Raw genomic sequence first — 23,396 nt, 5'->3', positions numbered from 1 at the left:
TGGTTTTATTATTGTAACCATAGATTGGATCCATGGGAATGCATGAGAGGATAAAAGAAAGGGCAAGATATATGAGTGATTTATTGTAAATCTAAGGATTTTGGATTTTCTATTATGATAGGATGTTAAAACATTTAGGCATGCAAAATTTTTTGGACAAAAGAATCTTTCAGATTTTTCATTTAAAATGAAGGTTTTAGGGGGTAGCATGCAGAAATGACCTCCTGGGTAAAAATAGACCTCACCATTGGATTTGGGTCGACATTTTCATAACTTTTGATATATAATATGCTCTAGTTTTGCCATGTTCAGAGGAAATGAAATTTTTTTTTGGTTTCAGCCCATGATGGCCACCAAATTTAATCCCGTTGGAATTTTTGTCACCAAAAAAATAAAAAATAAAAAATTGCAGTGAAAATGGTAAAAAGACTATCTCAGTAAAATGGGCATAACTTTCTCTCAAAATATCAGATGTCAGAGTTCTTATAGGTGTTGGAAAGTTAATTTAGAGCACTACAACTTGTTGTAGGTTTAGTTATGTGATTTTGGCAATTTTTTATGTTTTAAGAGACCTAAAGTCAGATGTTATTTATTTTGAGCACAGATTAGGGTATAACTTGGGCATACAGAGTTAGATTTTGAACTTCAATTAGTCAACGAAAAGCTCTTTGAGAGCTCTACACATTGGTTTAGATTTGGTGTAGGTTCGGCATAATTTATTAGGTGATATATTTACCTGAATATTTTATGGTATATTTTGACTATGGTAACATTGTGTGTGTATGGCATTGGAGATTTAAGATTTGATGTCATTATATACTCAGTTCATATTTCAAATTGGTCTCATGATGATATGGTTATTTGTGGTTGGTTTGGATATGTATGATGACTTGTTGGATCTACAAGTTGTGCAGTGTTGTAAGCGGTCTATACTTACAAGTTGCATTTACAACTTGGTTATGGGTTGTCTTTTCCCATTGATCTTTCATTATTGATGCATATTCAGATTGGTGGCTTGGATTTGGGTTGTCTATGCCCTAATTCACATGATTTTCTTATTTTATCTTCATGTAGAAGGGATGAGATGTTGTTACTAGGTACAGTCATGGTGGAGGATTGTGGTTGACTATTTTGTGCTGATAGGTTGGACACTTTGAGAGCCAGATGCTCAGTACATGGATTTGATCATGGTGCTATGGATTTTGGCACGACATGATTCACTATACAGGTACATCCTTGATGTTCATTAGCTTGGATTTCTGATTTGGTTATAGTGGTATATCTTCTTGGTTGAGAATCATGGTTATTTGGTTTCTTTTGAAGAGCTCATAATTTGCACTTTGAGTTCTTTGATGGTTTGATGCCTTGGTTGATTCTCATGGTTATAGGATGGATTTTTTCATCATTATGTCATGGATAGCTTGGATACATGGTTTAGTGGGAGCTTGTGATAGTGATGGGGTGACAGTGCGGGATTAATTCTTATTTTGGTTTGGATCTTCATGTAGGAGATGGATTTTATGATGCCATAGGTGACTTTGTGCCATGGTTGAGTCAAAGTTGTTGGCATTGATATATTTATTGAGTGTTTGCAGATGTTGAAAGTTTGTCCTAGATCCTGTTGCTGCAGAAGCATCTTTCACATTTGCATGGTGCACTTGTTATCTTCATAGTGTGTGAAGATGGATAGATCTTAAGGGCTCATTGGGTTCTTGGTTATCTTCATGGTGTGTTGAGATGGTTTTCTTCATGGTGTATGGAGATGGCTGCATCTTGAGGACTCACAGGGTTCTTGGCAAAGGTGTGGTTTATGTTTTTATTTGGTATGTTATCCTTGGTATGAGGATGTTTTCATTATTATGTCATGGTATGCTCTTGATACACATTTAGAGTTGTGATATGTTATAGTAAGTTCATGTGGAGCATGTTATCTCTTTGGTTGAGATGGTTTAGATCATATTGTCATGTTTATGTTCCTGAGGCCATGGTTGGAACTTTGACATTGATCTTGGTTTAGTTTCTTAGTATTGAGTACACTGATCATAAGATGGATACTTCATGATATTGTTATGTGGAATTTGGATTTGGCATGGATTGATTGGTTACAGATGCTCATGAATACTTAGAGATGGTGGTGATGATGATTTCTCTTGGATTAGAGAAGTATTTGTTGGGACAGTTAATGGTTTAAGTAGGAAGTCCTAGGGGCAGTCACTTGATATGGACTTGAGAGGAGATTGTTCTTAGATGAGTCTTGGTTGGAGACTTGGGTATCTTGATGAGCATTCTCATTCCCCACTCTTGGTCTACTTGGCAGTTTGCTACTTGAGAGGTATAGCCCATTGTTTCTCTCAGTTGCATTATATCTATGCTTGTCTTTCATGGATATGGATCTTGAGCTATGGTACCTGAGTTAGTTCTAGGGGGTACATTTGAGAGATGGTTTAGCATTGGTTATCTCCATATGAATATGTTGTTATGCTAGTTGAATTTGGGAGATGGTTTTATATTGGACATATTCCTTGGATTAGGAATGGTTATTTCTTGATTTAGGAATGGTTTTATGAGTTTGGTCTTCTTGTGAGAGGCTTACATCCATGATTAGTTATATGGAATGGTTTGGGTGTTGTTTTGGCTTCTTGTTGGGGTTTTATGGAGGAGATCATACTTGCACAATTTACATCTAGAGGTGTGTGTAGAAGGACATGATACAGGTTATGATTTGCATGGTTTCTCTGGTCTTAGTTATCTTCCTAGATGTTCAATTTTCCCCTACATTGGATTTGAGATTGGTTAGATATTGTGATCACTGGATTGTGTTCATGTATTACATCTGAGAGATGACATGGTTATTACTTTATCTCTTTCCTTTGTTGGTTGTGGAGAACTTGGGAGAGCATTTGAGACTTGTTCTTGTAGAATATTAGGTTATGTATTGCGGATGTCCTTGATACTACATGGATTCACTTTTTGGAGATGTGTTGAGTGGATTGGTTATAGATTTGACATTATCTTTTGGAGTGGGAGCTTCTTGGTATATATGTGTCATGTATTGCTCTTGAGGCTTGTGATTGTAGGTTGTAGATTGGATATGTTGGTGATATGAGATTCACTTTTTATACTTTTGAGGTATGGATAGTTGGATAGGTTTTGCACTTGTTTTGGGTGCTATTTAAGCTATGGACATATTTTAACAACTATGAATACATGTGATTACCTTTTGATCAGGTTTTTGTGCTTGGAATTTCAGTTGGTATAGGATTTTATGATCTTCTAATGTGACAGGTTGGGTGGCTTTCTCTTTGGATAGCTTCTATGTATGTCCAGTAGTAGTGGCATAATAAAGGTGAGATCATTCATGTTTGAGATGATGGATACTTTGATTTTTTTGCGAGTACCAAGATGGAGCACTTGGTTTATTTTGATCCATGATGGTGGATGTGCTAGGAGGGATTGTTCACTTGTTCATTTATGTGGCTACAGATTGACCCTATGTAATGCATACAACAAGTGGGAGATTGTTGAGATAATGGGTGTTGCACACATCGCATAATATTGTTATGTTTTATTATTTTATTTTATTATGTAATGTTGTGCCTAGATGGATGTGCAACATAAAAATATTCTCATGGAATATTCTTGATGAGTTGTATTGTAACATTGTGATAATATTTTATGTAATTATTTAATATTGGGGAAAAGAATTAAATGCCCAATATTAAATGTGGGGTCAATGGGTTAGATAGCACATGGTTTATGTAATACCACCTAGTGGTTTTGTGGAACTTGCTACTATATAAGCATCCACAAGGGTAGTTGTTGTAGAGTGACAAGGAGGAGTGTGAGAAAGGCAAGAGTCGAGCGGGAAAAGGTTTGACAGGTTAGCCAACAGAGCATTTGTGAAGGTTGGAAGAATGGCATGGGATGTGTGGATTCATGCTTGTTCACATAGTTTGCTCAATTGTGGCTATGGCCATGAAGGTTTCCATGGTTGTATGGAAATGGTATTTTTTCTTGAACAATACATAGTGATGGATGCTTTTGGAGGTTGGGTCTTTCCCTCAATGAGAGTTTCGCAAGGTATATCTCGTGTCACAAATTTTTGTGAGTATGCTGTCTATTCTCTTGCATGTGGATTTTAATTTCATGTTTATTTCAAATCTTTTATGGGTTATGTGGAAACAGTTATATTCTTTCTTGCTAAGTTTCCTTACAAGTGGTATCAGAGCTATGGTCTTATTATTGTAACCCTAGACTGAATCCATGGGAATGCATGAGAGGATAAAAGAAAGGGCAAGATATATGAGTGATTTATTACAAATCTAAGGGTTTTGGATTTTCTATTATGATGGGATGTTAAAATATTTGGGCATGTGAAATTTTTTGTACAAAAGAATTTTTTGGATGTTTCATTTAAAATGAGGGTTTTGGGGGGTAGCATGTAAAAATGACCTACTGGGTAAAAACAGACCTTATCATTAGATCTGGGTCAACGTTTCCATAAATTTTGATATATAATATGCCCTAGTTTGGCCATGTTTAGAGGAAATGAAAGAGATTTTTGGTTTCAGCCCATGATGGCTGTCAAATTTAATCTCATCGGAATTTTCATCACAGAACAAATAAAAAATGAAAAATCGTTGTGAAAATGGTAAAAAGACTATCTCAGTAAAAGGGCAATAACTTTCTCTCAGCATATCAAATTTCCAAGTTCTTATAGGCATTGGAAAGCTAATTCAAAGCACTACAACTTGGTGTAGATTTGGGTCTGTGATTTTGACAATTTTTAGGTTTTAAGAGCCCTAAATTTAGATGTTATTTATTTTGAGCATAGATTAGGGCATAACTTGGGCATACAAAGTTAGATTTTGGACTTTTAGTAGTCAATAGAAAGCTCTTGAAGTGCTCTATATATTGGTTCAAATTTGGTGCAAGTTTGGCATGATTTATTTGGTGATATATTTATCTGAATAGTTTATGGTATATTTTGACTATGGTAACATTGTGAGTTTATGGCATTGGAGATTTAAGATTTGATTTCATTGTATACTCAGTTCATATTTCAAATTGGTCTCATGATGATATGGTTATTAGTGGTTGGTTTGGATATGTATGATGACTTGTTGGATCTACAAGTTGTGAAGTGTTGTAAGCAGTCTATACTTACAAGTTGCATTTATAGCTTGGTTATGGGTTGTCTTTGCCCATTAATCTTTCATTATTGATGCATATTCAGATTGGTGGCTTGGATTTGGGTTGTCTATGCCCTAAGTCATATGATTTCCTGATTTTATCTTCATGTAGAAGGGATGGGATGTTGTTACCAGGTATAGTCATGGTGGAGCATTGTGGTTAACTATTTTATTCTGATAGATTGGACACTTTGAGAGCCAGATGTTTGGTTCATGGATGTGATCATGGTGCTATGGATTTTGGCATAACATGATTTACTATACAGGTAGATCCTTGATGTTCATTAGCTTGGATTTTTTATTTGGTTATGGTGGTATATCTTCTTGGCTGAGGATCATGGTTATTTGGTTTCTTTTGAAGAGCTCATGATGTGCAATTTCAGTTCTTTGATGGTTTGATGCATTGGTTGATTCTCATGGTTAGAGGATGGATTTTTTCATTATCATGTCATGGATAGATTAGATACATGGTTTAGTGGGAGCTTGTGATAGTGATGGGGTCATAGTATAGGAATAGTTCCCTTTTTTGTTTGGATCTTCACATAGGAGATGGATTTTATAATGCCATAGGTGACTTTGTACCATGGTTGAGTCATAGCTATTGGCATTGATATATTTATTGAGTGTTTGTAGATGTTGGAGGTTTGTCTTAGATCCTGTTGCTGCAGAAGCATCTTTCACATTTGCATGGTGCACTTGTTATCTTCATAGTGTGTGAAGATGGATAGATCTTAAGGACTCATTGGGTTCTTGGTTATCTTCATGGTATGTGGAGATGGTTTTTTTCTTGGTGTATAGAGATGGTTGCATCTTGAGGACTCACAGGGTTCTTGGCAAAGGTGTGGTTTATACTTTTACTTGGCATGTTATCCTTGGTATGAGGATGGTTTCATTATTATGTCACAATATGCTCTTGATATGCGTTTAGAGCTGTGACATGTTATAGTATGTTCATGTGGAGCATGTTATCTCTTTGGTTGAGATGGTTTAGATAATGTTGTAATATTTATGTTCCTAAGGCCATGGTTGGTACTTTGACATTGATCTTGTTGGGGTTTTATGCAGGAGATCATACTTGCACAATTTACATCTAGAGGTGTGTGTAGAAGGACATGATACAGGTTATGATTTGCATGGTTTCTTTGGTCTTGGTTATCTTCTTTGATGTTCATTTTTTGCCTACATTGGATTTGAGATTGGTTAGATATTTTGATCACTTGTTTGTGTTCATGTATGTCATGTGAGAGATGACATGGTTATTACTTTATCTCTTTCCTCTGTTGGTTGTGGAGAACTTGGGAGAGCATTGGAGACTTGTTCTTGCAGAATATTAGTTTATGTATTGCGAATGTCCTTGATACTACATGGATTCACTTCTTTGAGATGTGTTGAGTGGATTGGTTATAGATTTGATATTATCTTTTGCAGTGGGAGCTTCTTGGTATATACATGTCAGGGATTGCTCTTGAGGCTTGTGATTGTAGGTTGCAGATTGGATATGTCAGAGATATGAGATTCACTTGTTATACCTTTGAGGTATGGATAGTTGGATGGGTTCTGCACTTGCTGTGGGTGCTATTTCAGCTATGGATATATTTTGACAACTACAGATACATGTGATTACCTTTGGATCAGGTTTTTGTTCTTAGAATTTTAGTTGGTATGGGATTTTATGATCTTCTAATGCGATAGGTTGGGTGGCTTTCTCTTTGGATAGCTTCTATGTATGTCCAGTAGTAGTGGCATAATACAAGGTGAGATCATTCATGTTTGAGATGCTAGATATTTTGATTTTGTTGCAAGTACCAAGATGGAGCACTTGGTTTATTTTTATCCATGATGGTGGATGTGCTGGGAGGGATTGTTCCATTGTTCTTTTATGTGGCTATAGATTAACCCTATGCAATGTCTAGAATAAGTGTGAGATTTTTGAGATAATGGGTGTTGCATACATTGCATAATATTGATATATATTTTTATGTTATTTTATCATGTAATGTTGTGCATAGATGGACGTGCAATATGAAAAGATTCCCATGGAATATTTTTGATGAGTTGTATTGTAACATTGTGATAATATTTGATGTAATTATTTAATATTGGGGAAAAGAATTAAATGCCCAATATTAAATGTGGGGTCAATGGATTAGGTAGCACATGGTTTCAGCACATGTTTTATGTAATACCACTTAGTGGTTTTGTGGGACTTGCTACTATATAAGCAACCACAAGGGTAGTTGTTGTAGAGTGACAAGGAGGAGTGTGAGAGAGGCAAGAGTCAAGTGGGATAAGGCTTGATAGGTTAGCCAAGGGAGCATTTGTGAAGGTTGGAAGCGTGGCATGGGATGTGTGGATTCATGCTTGTTCACATAGTTTGCTCGATTGTGGCTATGGCCATGAAGGCTTCCATGGTTGTATGGCAATGGTATTTTTTTCTGAATAATACATGGTGACGGATGCTTTCTAAGGCTGGATTTTTCCCTCAATGTGGGTTTCCCAGGGTATATCTTGTGTCACAAATTTTTGTGTGTATGTTGTCTGTTCTCTTACATGTGGATTTTGATTCCTTGCTTATTTAAAATTTATTATGGATTATGTGGAAATAGTTATATTTTTTGTTGCCAAGTTTCCTTATAGTTATGAGGATACTGAGTCATGGATGACTCCACCAAGCATGTAGTGCAAGCGAAGTGGATGAAAGTTTGTCATTTGAGTGAACAATCATTAAGGCATTTATGGCAATCTAAAGGAGATAATTGATAAAAAGATGAAATTGAATTCATTTCTCACCATAAATGTTCAAGAGCTATTTGTGCAGAACATTCTTAGTGCATTCGAAAAATCTTGCAAATTACAATTTAAAGATTTTTGTGTTCTCTCAAACCCTACTAAGTAGAATGACATCCACTAGTAGCAAATCAAAGAAAGGATCTGATATGTTGGTTCAAGGCATTGAATGGAAGGCATTAGACTTCATGCCGAGTTTGGTTGTTGCAAAAACCCTAGATCCCAATAGAGCTCAATATAAAATTCCACCAAAGGTACTATTGACTAATGATATTTGTTTTCATTTCCATTGTGATATTTAAGATATTAAAACATTTGAAATGGATGAGTTTTTGATAGAGTTGTGTGTGAATGGTGTGTTAAAACTGGAGCATCAACATCTTGAAGCGAAGGGTTTGACTCAGATTCCACACATGCCATGAGATTTTCAAATCAAATGGATAAGATTTATCCTCATCCATGTGCATAATGGTCAGTTGTGGTTAGAGAAACTCATTTTGATAACCAAGATGATGATCCATAGGATCACTGGTCTTGCAATGCCGAAAAAAGCTAAAATTACTAAAACCCTAAGTCAGGTCAAACTAGAAAAGAATAACCTTACTGAGTGGGATGGAAGGGGAATGAAGATTAGTTGTTTCACATATATGTAATTAAAATTTAGGATACATGTCATTATGTACAAAATATACAGCTCGAGCAAACTTAACAATGTATCATGCGAAGCAATGGATCTCGTATACAAAGTGTTAAAGAATAACCTATCACTTGACCTCATTTATTTTATGCTAAATCAGTTCAACAAGAATATGGAGAGTATAAGAAGCCCCTTAATTCCATGCTTGTAGTCGTATTATAGTTCAGGACATAGATTCACCTTCGACCATCAAGCTTGTTGTCTAAACACTCCACATTGCCAAAAAAATGTATCAAAACCCTCTAATAACTTGTTTTCTGTTTCTTAAAGAATATATATATATATATTTCATGAAAAATGTGGCTTTAATTATTCCATGCCCTTGACATACTATTCAAATTTCCCTACTTCTATTACAAGCCAAATCATGGAATTGTTTTTAAATTCCTTAATGGTCTTATGGTCAACCTGATTGATCTCACCATCAATAATATATAAGAAAATAGAATAAATAACAATGGTGAGTGAGGATGAAAAGAAAATGCCAAGAAAAATCTAAAGTTTATCTCAAAAATTGTAGCATAAGTATAATGAATATTCTTTCTCATTACAATGATTATTTAGGGGGTACTATAATTTATGAGAGCTGCAATGCCCCTTTCAATATACACAATATTTAATGTGGTAAATATTGAGTGAAAAATCATGTTTCGATAGATAGCATGAATCTACCTATTATATCTAACCTATAACCTTCTCCACTACCTTCCCAAAAAGTTCGTTGGTATGTAAAACTAAATACTTTGTCCAATAACCGTTTAGTTTGCATTATAAAATCCATAATTTCCTATCTTGGAGTACTAGAACTTGTTAGCATCATAATTACTTTGAGGATGTCATCAATAAATATAATACTTTTGAAAGCATGCTTGCTACCAGTTTCATGCTATGATAAGTAGTCTTACATATGTCATGTGGCCTCCTATGTCTCCAAATTCATCGCGAGGGCTAAAAGTGGTTTTCCTACTACATCTCTAATGAGATCACACACTATTTCCCATCTAAGGTTACCAAATGATGAATTTTCAAGATGTGTCTTGATGCATAAAGGATTGATAGGGAACTTAATATAATATATGTCATAAATATATGCACAAAAACATTATTTTTGAAGTCTATATGTGCAAACATAATAAAAATGAAATCAATTTTCCCTACCTTGTTGGGATGTAATTTAAAAACATTGATTTTTCAGTTATATCCCCCTTAAAAAAATTAAAATTTCATCAACACAGAGAGCTGCACCTTAAATAATAAAGGGAAACTTTTCTTTTTTGTAACTCATAACTTGTTTTTAATGTTTCTAGTTTCAACTACATATGTCAAAAACTCTTATAATAATTTGGATCACACTCTGGCATCCACTATTAGGAAAATCATAATAAGAGAGAATTTGAATTGAATAAACATTTTTAGCATATCAATGAAATACATACACAAAATATCCTCTTATTTTAAAATATATATTTTCTTATTAATATAGACTATATTTTGTATATGTAAATATATATTGAATTAATATATACACACATATCTACTAATTATACTAGGTTGTAAATATAAAAAGAAAATTTTAAAAATAGGGATTTTGACAACTTATAATGTCATATTTCCTATAGGTAATCTTAAGTTGTCAAATAGATTGTGAATTGTTTGAAATGTCTACCCTAGCATTTTTCTTTTTTGTTTTCTATGTATTACATTGTCTTTACAATTTATTTAGACTTTTAAGGATATGCATTTAACTAGAAAGAAGAAAAGACAACCTAACACCTATGCATAACAATTAATAATTCACTTATCACTTAAAATAGACAAATAATGGAGAGATCCAATTATCCTAAATTCCAAATATATGAGTAGTTCAACGATTTTGTAGGAAAAATTTATATAAAATCTAAGATGGAAGAAATCACAAAAAACATAACTCAACACATAAGTATAAACACTTGACACTTGTGGTGCTTGAGAATAATGAAATTGTTCTAGATGACTTGGTTATGGATGTGCTAGCATCTAGTAAGGGTAAGGGGTCTCCTCTCCACTTGAGGTTGATGCATAGACCCTTTGAGTGGGTTTTCTTTAGTCCTCCTCTAGGGAGTGGCAGTAAAACTGACTAGGAGAAGATTAAATTCACAAGAGATATATTGATAGAGTCTGAGTTTGTGATACCATGGGATGTTAATTTTCCTTGTTCTACTCAATTTGGCGATTATTCTCTCATCGAATGTTAGGGGGTTAAATAACATCCCTAGAAAAAAGGTTGTTTAGAATCTAGTGGTTGATTATTCTCCCAATGTTTTTGTATCCAAGAGACTAATCTTTTGTGGAGTCTACGGTTCGATATGCCTCTAGTATTTGGCCTCATGGTCAATGCCAGTGTGTTGGAGCTATGGGAAGTGCTAGTGGTTTGGCTATTTTTTGGATCCACAAAAAATTTGTCCCCTTGGTTGAGTATCTTCTTACTTAGCTCTTTCTATGGTGGCTTCTTGTTTGGACTTGGGTGAGGTGATCATGATTACTAATGTGTATGTGCTTGTTGATTTTGTGGGAAAGGAAGAACTTTGGAAGCATGTTCTAAACATTAAGGAGATCAACCCAAAGAATATTGTATTAGTAGTCATAGCCTCACTTCCTCATTCTCTAAGTGAAGCATTGACAACATCAAGCACAAAGAAAGCTACTATAGAACTGATTCTGTCAAACATTGTAGCACTCAACCAATTTTTGTACCTATTTAGTTTGGTACTTCATTGATAGAAGTGACAAGAACTTTATCTACCAAGTAGATGAGACTTCCTCCTCCATCAATTTTGGTTACACAAGATATTCCATCAATAAGTACAATATATACTTTTTTAGCTAGTCCTATGATTTCTACTATTGTTTACATTCCTAGCATACAATTAATAAGTGCAAGGATAGTTGAGACCAAGCCTCAAATAAGGACAATTTTTTTGAGTAAAGGCAAAGAGAAGGAAGTAGAAACTAATCTTGATGAGGAGATTGTTATTCCAAATTGGGATATAACCAATATGAATCCCTATCAAATGTATATATTTGGAGAACTTCTTCAAAAGAAAGCTAAGTAATAGAGGATTACAGATGAAAGAAATAAGGAATTTCAAGTGCTTGAAGATGCAAAGAATATTCTAGTAGAACCACTCAACATAGAGGTTGACACTTCTCAACTAATATTGGCTTAGTTAGTAGAGGTAGTCTAGAAATTGAATGAATATTTGAATGGATAGGAGAAATTGTTGCAGAGAGCTAAGAAGAACTTTGAAAATAATGTTTTGATACAAGCAACACAACATATTACTATTCATCAAGCAGACTTGTCTAATATTCTAGGCTCATTGTAGACCTCTTGTGACAATGTGACTTCATTATTTGGTAAACTTTGTGATACTTCAATTTTCACCAAGGAAATTAAAGATAAAATTTCAAAGATTGATGAAGATTTGAAGGAAACTGCATAGTAGTTGCAATTTGATGTGAGCTATAGCTCTACCCACTACACAAAGATTAGATTCTTAACTAATATGTATGTAGAATTGCTAAGAGAAGAAGCTAGAATAAGAGCTACACTAGCATATATATAGGGCATGATTCTCCCAAGCACAGATGCATTGTAGAAACATATTGCACATGATAAAATGCTCATCCATAATAACAACTTCTCAATGCAGATTATATGATAGAACTCTTAGTAGAAGTTCGAGTTGCATTGTACACATGCAAGGTGTTCCAAAAAAATTGGGACAAGACAATGGCACTAATCCTAAAGGTACCTTTAGATTTCTTGTCACATTTTGGCATGAATGTATAAGTATATAGCATGCATCTTTGGCATTAATGTCAAAAAGGGAGAGAAGATGAATATGTATATTATCGAGGGGAGAAGATATATTATAAGATGTAATATACTTAATGGGGGAGAAAAATTATATAGCATATGTAAAGATGAGAAGATGTGAAAACATGTAAAGTATATTGTATATATATATACGTGGGAGTATTATCATATCATATATATACAAACACATCTTTTACAAAAGCATTTTCAAAAAATATCAAAAACAAAACACTCTATTGAGTTGAAGACACAAGGTGAAGAATAAAAAGTATTTTGAAATTTTTGAGTATTAAGTTTTGTTTTATAAGCATTTTTGTCACTAATACAAAAGGGGGAGATCGTTCACATTACAGTCAGGTTTTTTAGTAGTGAAACACACTTATTTAGATTATAAGTATCTACCGAGCAAATTATATAGTTAACAGAGTTAACCAAAAATTTCAGACTCTATCGAGTTCTATAGTTGCTATTGAGGGATAGTATTTAGTTTGCACCAAGCAATTTCTACCATGATCATAATCAGTAGTGTAAACTAAGCTTCATAAGGTTTATAGACTTCCTAAGTGCAAACTGAGATGTGCGATGCTTATTGAGTTCATAGTTAGAGTGATGGGAATCAAATGTTGACCAAGCCACTTAGTGTTTACCAAGTGACTCAGTTTATACCGAGCTCATTATGATAGTATTGACTAAGCTATGTAGTATGAATCAAGTGATTCAATTTATATGCCAAGCTTCACAGTATTCATTGAGTCACCAGTGTAGAGTGAGTTCAAATTACTTGGAAGTAATCAATATGGGCTAAGCTTCTACATCTACTGAATGCATGACGATTCTGAGCATTGATAGTAGGTGTTGGGTGTCAGATCCTCACTGAGCTAGTCTACAAAACTTAAGTTGCTATTTTTGACCTCACTGTGTGCATTTTTGTGTAAACATTTATTGTAGTTGACTTTGTTGATTTGTAAATTGGATTGGTATATATGTAATGTATTGCATCACATCCAATAAGATACATACATACATACATACATACATATATGTATATACACATATATATACACACACACACATATATATAAATATATATATATATATATGAATATATACATACATATATATATGTATATATATACACATATATATTTGTGTGTGTGTATATACATATATATGTGTGTGTGTGTGTGTATATGTGTATACACACACACACACACACATTTATGTATGTATATATATGTAACTAGAAGAGAAGAGAAGAAGTATGAAATACAAAAGCTACAACAATATAAGGAACAACAAAAATTTATCTATCATAGGAAGGTGATTATTATAGTCTTTTGTAAATCTCTTTACCGAGTGCATACTTCATTGTATGTTTGTAAACCATTTTGCAAGGTAGAATTAGTAGTCCTTATTGCTCCTAATAGGGTAGATCATCAGAAGTGAACATTATAAGCCTTAACAGGCCAACTTTATGTTGTAGTACTAAAGCTTGTGGGTATCATCCCCACCCCAAATTTTTTTTTTCTTTTTGGAAGGTCTCTAGGTCACCACATTGTGTGTCAAAGTGTTGTGAATGTTTTAATGTTTTTAGTTATTCATGTATGCAATTAGATCATAATACACATGAAGGATTGATTGGTAATTAAGGATTGAATTTTATTAGTTACTGATTCACCCCTCCCCTCTCAGTAACTTAGCCTATCATATATATTTCCAAAAAAATCATGTTGATATTGCATCATATTGATGATGTGGCCTTGAAATCTTAAGTACAAGTAGGGGACTTACCATATAAGCTATTGTAAAGCAATGACAATAATTTGAAATTACCATATAAGATTTTAAGAAGCATGAAGTTAGGGTGCTCAACTATTGAATCTTTCCCATACATTGGAAGACAACAACTGATATAAAAACCATTATAATGCCTATAATAGGTTAACACTATCCATGAAGATTGATTAGGGGAAAGGAGCAAGAAACTCTTAGCAAGCAAATAATAATATATCTATAATAGTCAATCACACATACTAATATCTGATCATTTTTGAGCTTTTTTAGTTAATAATTCCCACATTCATGCAACACTATTGGGATATTTGACCACAGGAAGTCAAAATTTTGAGTGATTGACTATTGGTGCAAGAACATTGTAGGTATCGAGTGACACTTTGAAATGAACATTTTTTGACTACTATGTGTTTGATTGCCTTTATTAATGAGACCCATGAATACCCATAAACCTTATCTATAGACAATTAACTCACATAAAAAGACATACAAAAAAAATTATTGAATCCAACATAACATTTATAATTAAAAAATATATGAAACTAAAATGTACAAGTGTCAAATCCCTTCCCTTAACTCTATATAAATAGGAAAATATCATTTCCTTACAATACACCATCACATTATTCCTTGTCACTTCTTCCATCAAGTAGTGAATAATTAATCATGTACATTTGATGTTATAGTTTGAAAAGTACAAACAAATTATGCCAAAAAAAGTGAAGAGGCTTTGAGAGGAGTGAGTTCTAATGGAGGGCAATCACCATAACCTGGTGTAAGGAAGTAGATCCTAACAGCGACATCTCCCATGGTGCTACTAGGGGGTCAGACCACATCTACTTACTAGTGAAGCCATTTTTATTATTACTAAAATGAGAGGACACTAAGAAATGATCTAGAACACTTGTGTGTGCTATGAACATGCAAGGATCTTTACTCAGAAATAATATTGAATAGGTTAAATGATGTAGCCCAAACCCTTTCAAAATAATACTCATAAAATAATAACACAAGATAGATTTTTAGAATACCAAATTCTTTATTAAACTTCTCCAACTCTAGTCTACCTTACAATGAAAGAAAATTCCTACTTATTACAATTCTAAAAATTACCTTTTTTGGCAGATTTTCAAAAAAAAGGAATTATCCATTGTTGGTAATTTCCAAAAACCATTCTACAAATCCAAAATTTTTCCAAGAAAAGCCCCCAACTAAGGCATAATGAATTGCCAACTAATCTACAAAATCAAGAATATGATTTTGGATTTATTACAAAAGACAAATTTCTAAAAAAATGAAGAAAACACAAAAGCCCAATTTCAAAGGTCAAGACAAAATTTTAGGTTCTCAAAAAATGTCAAAACATCCACCTATTGAGCTGGGTTCCATCAATAATCAAAATAACTCCTCATGCAACTACCTATAAAATTTGAGCCAAAACCCACATCTGAGTTAAAAGTTATGACTCCTAGAATCTGATACATCATTAAACTAGTAGTTGCATGTTTATGTGTGTGCAACAATGAGCCGATAGGTTGTGGCTTGTAAAAGGAATTATGAAAATTATTTTGAAAAAAAACATTGTTAGAACTCTTAAAGATTATTTCCTTTAACTAGATTATCAAAGAAAATCCATGTTGTTAAAATATGACATTCTATAAAGCAATCAAAACTAATTAAGCTTGAAGTGTGTAGGAAACTCATTCTAAGAAAAATTAGAGTTTAAAATTAAACTCATTGAAAACGAACATAGATTTTTTAAATATATAATTATCATAATAATAAATAAATTAACATTCACATTAAAATTTTAACTTTACGATTTATTCCTTATCACATTCAAACAACTCTATCATATTTAATGTTAAATCTAAAATTTAAAAGTAAAATTTTATATATAAAGTTAGTCAAAATATAATATTAATAGAGTTTCTATCTTACAATATTTTCAAAAATATCTACAAAATATATATTTGAAAATTTGGAAAGCTTTTTAAATTAGATAAATTACAATGTTAAAAGGAAAGTATCAAAAAGAATAATTCAGTTTTAGAATTTTTTAAAAATGGGTTTTTAAGTCACATTAGAAAATCAATCAAAAAATTAAGAACCAACACGGTCTTACAAAATTTTCAGCAAAATAAATTAGATTGTGGGAGCAAAGCTCCAACAATAAGCCTATTGGCTTAACTAACAATTTCTCATTTGTGTACGTGCAACAATAAGTCGATAGAGGTGATATGTTTTGTACCATTAATATATATATATATATATATATATATATATATATATATATATATATATATATATATATATATATATATATATATATATATATATATATATATATAGTCAACAAAAATAATAATCATTTTTTAATTTAAAAGCTTCTAGGAGAGTAATGTTTTGTAGATCATTTTGTTCAACCTATTTTTTGTCACAAAATTGGTGGTCAACTTCTTACAACACACAAGTGCTGAATATCTCATATGGATTTGCATAATTAGAAATCATGAAACTTTCACTTCAACCATGAATCAAGGGAATCCACACCAATTTTAATGCTTCCAAAACAATGCCATAAATTTGATTCAAGGAAATAATTTCATAACTTGGATATATTCTATCTTGCGTTGAATTAAATAAGAAATCATTCATTTATCCATGTTTTAAAAGAAAACTTTGAATCAATTTCATGCTCATAAAACAGAGCTTCTAAATCCTTTTTCAAACTTATATTTTATTCCCTCACTTTAAAATATTAAGGTGAATAATATATGTCATAAAATCTACACTAATATCCAATTGCTATTAAGGGTGAAGATTCTCTATTACAGATTTTGAAGAGTGTTCTTTCTAATGATAGTTATAAGTGTTAGCTTTATTATAATGTTGTCCATATTTCATTTTAACTAAGAGATCTTTGAGTATGATTATAAAATCTTGCATGCCCATGCCACATTTTAACTTTATAGTTTGATTATGGGGAAATGCATGAAGAGAGGATTGCATTATGGAGGAGAAGGGGAAAAAGGAGAAAATCAATAAAAGAGACTGAGGTAGAAATCTACAGGGGATACGATAACAAAGTTCAACATTGAAAATGAAACCAAAGCCATAAATCCAATCTAGAACTGTTTGAGAATGATACAAAATACATTCAACGAGTATAATGTATTGAGTAGGGCTAGATTTATAGAGGAAGCTAAATTACCAATTTGATGACAATAAAGATACTAACAATGTAAACTATATGACTGCTTATATAAATGCAACCTTACATCATTCATTTAATAAAACCTATAAAACTACTAAGGGAAAATGAAGCCAAACTTAACCTAGAAAACTTCACCGAATTACAGAGGAGCTATACCCATGACTAGGAAAAGATCTAAACTAACCAACAAAATTGACCCAACATCCATGCTATGATCCTTAATTCTTATTTTTGTAAGCCATTATGATTTTTGAGGCTTCATGGAGGTTTTTAGCATTTGAACCTAGCAATAATTTGTAGGTAGTCCTTCCTCTATTGGATTTGTCATAGTTTGGGAGGAAAAACTTTGCTGCTTCCAAGTTTGAAAGATTTGCTTCTGGATGGATGTATGCATCAAACACCCAAAGATAATTCATAAGAAAATCTCTATCTAGGTCCTCTATGATTTCTCTCCATCTCAGCAGGAAATGAATGCTTTCTTCCATCCTTGGCCATTCTCTAAAGAAGAGAATGTTGTCTCTAATAACCAAGCACGTGTGCCTAGGGCTTCTAGCGAGTTCTGGGCTACCTAATTCATGTTCCATATAAGCTTTGGGTAGAGGGATTTTAAGCTTTGTGTCAATGTTGGCCATGACTACCTCTAGACCTAACAACCAACATGGTTTGAATATGTTGTAGCTCAGTCTAAAAATATCTTGTTTCTCTACACCAGCTTTGGCAAAGCAACCTACCCATAGCCCCAAGATGTCGCTATTGGTTCACCACAAAAAGTTATAATTAAAGACACCTTCCCCCAAGGCTCTACTAATTGCAACATGAATCATATAATCTATCAGCTTGAAAATCCCATTCCATCTCTTTTTTTTACTAGAACACAGAATGCCATAGTGCGATTTTCATGGGCATGATATAAACAAATATTGTTATCAATGGAGAGATGTTATAAAAAACATGAAAACTATAGGGAAAGGTGGTTATGCCAAGGCTTGACTTGTGTAAATATAGAGCTTGGGGGGAAGAATCTAGAATAGAGTAAGGTGACGCCATCACTCAAAATTTTCTTGATTAACTCACTCGATTTCATGATTAAAGGGATACTTGACACTAAGGAAAAAGGTATTCATCATGCTCTAATACGTGAGCCTGTCTTTATGATTGTTAGGGAAATCATGATCTCGTTAATCTAGTTTGAATGGAGTAGTAAAATAAGTTTAATGAATATTTATCCTGGCTAGCTTTGATTAAATAATAAATAATTATATCCATCTGTACCTTTTTTGGCTAGGCTATCTACTTCTGAGTTACCTTCTCTATAAAAATGCAAGAATCTTACTTCTTCAAATTTTTCTAATAGTTTTGAGGTTGCTTCTAATGTAGAATTTATTATCCAATTTGGTGTTTCCCCTTTCTTGAGTGTGTTAAGTATTATCTGTGAGTCTCCTACAATTATAATTTTTTTAATGCTAAGGTTAATAAAAAAATTTAGACCTTCTTCTACTACTTCTCGTTCTGCCATGATATTTTTTGTTATGTCCAGTGGCTTTGCTCTTTTAACTAGCCAGTTCCTTGTTTCTTCCCTAATTATACATCCTATTCCTGCCTTTCTTGGGTTGCTTCTAGAGGCCCCATCATAATTTAGATTTTTCCATCCAATTAGTAGGGGTTCCCATTTGCATTCTTTTTTGGCTATATGATTTTCCATTTTATGTTTGAGAGGTGGGTTAGTGAGGTGTGACCATTGTTTTTCTTGGCATCCCATTCTGAGAATGATCCTTCTTCTTTCAATTTTTTCCTTAGGTCACTATTCATTACTTATATAATGGTGGCTTCAATTTTGATGCAGAGGGATTGAGAGTTAACTTCTAGATCTTGAAAATGCGTCTATTTCTTTCTTTCAAAATTTCCCAGGTTAAGAGTGATATTCTAGAGTTTCCCGTATACTTTCTTGGTTGAATATTTTGGTTATCCTATTAATTGTTCTTGCCAATTACCTAATAGGTGGGTTGTCTAGTTTATTTTAGCTTGGAGCCACATCCAACATTCCTGTGCATATTTACAGTGATAAAGAAGATGTTGTATTATTCTTAATTTTCTTTATAGAGTTTACATCTTCATGGACCTCCAAATCCCATTTTCTAGATTCTATCTACTATTAGGATTATCTTTTGGATGGTTGCCCATAGAAATATGCCTACTTTAGTAAGCCTTGTTGGGTCCTAGCATAGATTTATTGGGAAGATGTTTGCTTCCCACCTTTGAAAATTGATAATTTGTTTATAACTTTCTTTGACTTTATAAGTCCCATCCTTTGAAGCTGCTCAAATGAGTCTATCCTCTCTATTTTTGACTAAGATCAGAAAAATTTTAAGGATATTTTATAAAATCTCTTGGTCTACCTAATTAAGCCTATAGTTGGCAAGAGATTTCCATTGCTAGGAAGTTTTTTTCTTAGAATGAGTTACTGGTATATAGTCTTTCACTTTAGATCCCTAGATTGTCTTTAGGTGTGTTTTAGCATCTAGGGTTGCCTCAAAGTGTTCTATGGGGGAGTGCCCATTCCATGATTCTTCTCAGAACAATGCTTCATCTCATCTTCCTATATTACAAGTTAAAAATTTGGTTAGCGGAGGCTAACACTTCACTAGGAAATTCCAAGCTGCTGACCACTTAGGGACCTTTCTGGTTCTAAATAATGAGGTACTATCAAATGTATTAAGGTATTTATTATATAAGATTCTGGCCCACTTGTTGTCTCCTTCTTGATACATTCTCCCAACTTGTTTAGCTCCTACAACATCATTTTGGCACTCTAGGTTTTTTATTCCTAGACCCCCTACTTCTTTTGGCTTAATTTTCTTTTCCCAATTTATTAAAGTTTCCTTCCTTTTATCTTCTATGTGAGTATGTGTTGGATAATGGTCAACCAAACTATGGCTTTAAGTGGCAATGAAAAACCAACAAATCAGGGTTATGTCAACTTGACACATAATTTTAAAGTGGTTCTGCACTTTCTATCAAAATGTTGTAAGAAAATAATCTATAGGAAATTGAATGTAGTTTCTAAACTACTAGGCCTTATTTGGAGGAAAAAATATTTCATTGGTCAAAAGTTTGGATTTTAATGTAGTACTACAAAAATTTTAGGGCAAAAATAAAAAGTAGGTGTATGTTTGACCACTTGAAATGTCCCCTTTCTGATTTTATATGATATTTCAAGCCTCTAATCAGATTTTCAAAATCAAACAACCAATATTACAAAGATCTACCAATTTCTCAATAAACCCCAAATTGGGTATGTCCGAAATAGTGCCAAAAAACTTCACAACTTCACATATTATTAATAAATCTGAAAATGGACATTTTTATAGAAATTTCAGTAGCATAATGGCCTACAAAATGACTTTTCCAGATCTATATAGCATTTACACAATAGCTCCCAAATATAGGACAAAAACCATGCTCATCGGGCTCCCTAAATCAACACAAAAATGCCCGAAAACACCACAAAAATACTAATAATCTATCTCATAATTTTAACTGAGTACCAATACATATATTTTTCTTTATTTTAACATTTTAAAGTCTGGAATATAGCAGCAACCAAAACTAATATGAAATACTTAACCAGAAACACCAACTCTTACAAAAAAAACACACCCGAAAACACACAAATCTGCACTGTTCAGCACAAAGGAAAACTCTGCATGAGTATGCACATGGAATAGCTTCAAACTCCCATCCTTAGCCTTCCTAGAAACCTAAAAACTCCCATTCTTGGGTCTCCTTCTCCATAGGTTTGGTAGCTTCTTTTTGGGCCTGCCTGCCTTAGAAAAGATTATTATTTTTAATTTTTTGAAAAGGGGACATGAAAAGTCCTCCCCTTCCAAATATTGTTTGTCCTCAAGCAATGTCTGAACAATAAACCAATCAATCCACCTGAATCCCAAATGTAGTCATGAACTATACTATTGTCAATTAACACAAGCTCCTGCAATATCCTTTGCAATATAACCAAGAGGAATCCATAATCAAACTAAAAATTACTGCTCAACCAAACTCCAAAGTCACAACTTCCACAGTCAGAAACCCCTGAGACACAAACTCTTAGAACATCAAAACCCAAGTAAAGTGGAAAAATCAAACTACCAACATAGTAAATACCATCAACGCATCCCACTAGCCTATACGGAATGTACAATCCAACTCTGCAACAATGGTGAATGCTCCCGAGTGAAACTATACCATGTGTGGAGAATCCACACACTGTACAACTCCTGCAGTCAACACAACTCTATAGATCACCGGCCACTATCTCATAACCATAACTCCCATGCACCCCTAATGGTGAAAAGCCATCACAAGATAAATAGCAAGAAATGGAACCCAAACCAAATTTACCTGCCATCAACTCCTCAACACAAGGATCAAATGTTAACTGATGTACATACCCTGCAATATAATGTTGATAAACAAAACCAACCTAAGTCAACAGCTCACCATGAACAAGTGATACAACCCACTATGACTGATCACTAGCTAAGTCAAGAGATGTCATAGCCAAAGGAGTAGAATCAATAACAACACCCGCAGAAGCATCACTCCAAAAATCCTTCTCTAAGTCATGATATATCAAGCTATCAATTGTAGAACCTATTGCCATGTCGTGCCCATCACAACTCTTATCCCAAGATGTCAAACTATCCCATAATTGATAATAAGTACTAGGAACTAAAGTACATCTTTGTATCATCATCTCATCAACATGGTCATCAAAGGTGAATTGATGAGCATACCTCACAATGTAATGTTGATAGAATGAGCCAATCTCAGTTAGTGGCTTAGACTGCAATCCAGATGTAACTAACTGCAATCGATCACTAACCAAGTTGGAACTGACTACTACCTCTAAAGACACCAGCAAGGGAGTAGTATTACTAGCAGGAACTATGCCAACTATCAACTCACCAACATCAAACATGGTCTTTGATATAACATCTCTATTCTCTGTGCCATTAGTACTAGAGGCCACCACCATGTCAGGCATACCACAACAATTTTCTATAGCACCCAACTCAACTGAACCTAACTCTAGTGGAAATGATCACGATATGCCAATTTTAGTATCAAGGATGGATGCATCCCCATCTCCACTATCTCTGGTAATCTCAACCATGGACATCCTCAAATCACTAGACACCATAGCTTGTGACTATACAAAATCTGGTAAAGATTGTAGTCGCTCCAACTCCATGGTCACCTTAGTCAAATAAAACTGTGACTCCTTGAAAGCCAACTATGTACTCTCAAGAATCTCAGAAGTCACCTTGAGTTATTGAGTAAGCTGACTCACCCCATCTTCCTTGGCCAATAATGCATCATATGCTATACTCACCCACTCCATAAGATAATCTCTGTCAGCTACCAACTACATATAGTTTTGTCTCAAAATCCAAGTAGCCTCCCATAAAGAGTGGATCTCTGTTAAGGAAAGATAATTGCCTTCCTGCTCATCACTAGTAGGAGAACCCCATCCATAAACTGCTAACAACTAATGAGTAGCATCGAAATGTTGGCAAGCGATAGCAATGTCTCGCTCACTAACTCTCAAATGATTAGGCACATGATGGCATTGGCTAGAATATCTCCTACAAACCTCCTCTGATGCACTATCTAAAAGAGTATCCTCAAAGTTACTAGTCTCTAAAGTATTACCATCCATATCCTGTGAATCAACTCCAAAGCTCATATCAACATACGAAGTATCAAAAATTGTAGCATTACTGTCCAACTCCTCTGTACCAAAAGAAACTGCCAAGGAAACTAAGTCTTCAAAACTACCCACTGCATCCT

This window comes from Cupressus sempervirens, chromosome 5 (assembly GCF_028749045.1).
Source record: "Cupressus sempervirens isolate cs-2001-9-10 chromosome 5, ASM2874904v1, whole genome shotgun sequence".
NCBI classification, from domain to species: domain Eukaryota; kingdom Viridiplantae; phylum Streptophyta; class Pinopsida; order Cupressales; family Cupressaceae; genus Cupressus; species Cupressus sempervirens.
This window is presented reverse-complemented; position numbering follows the sequence as displayed.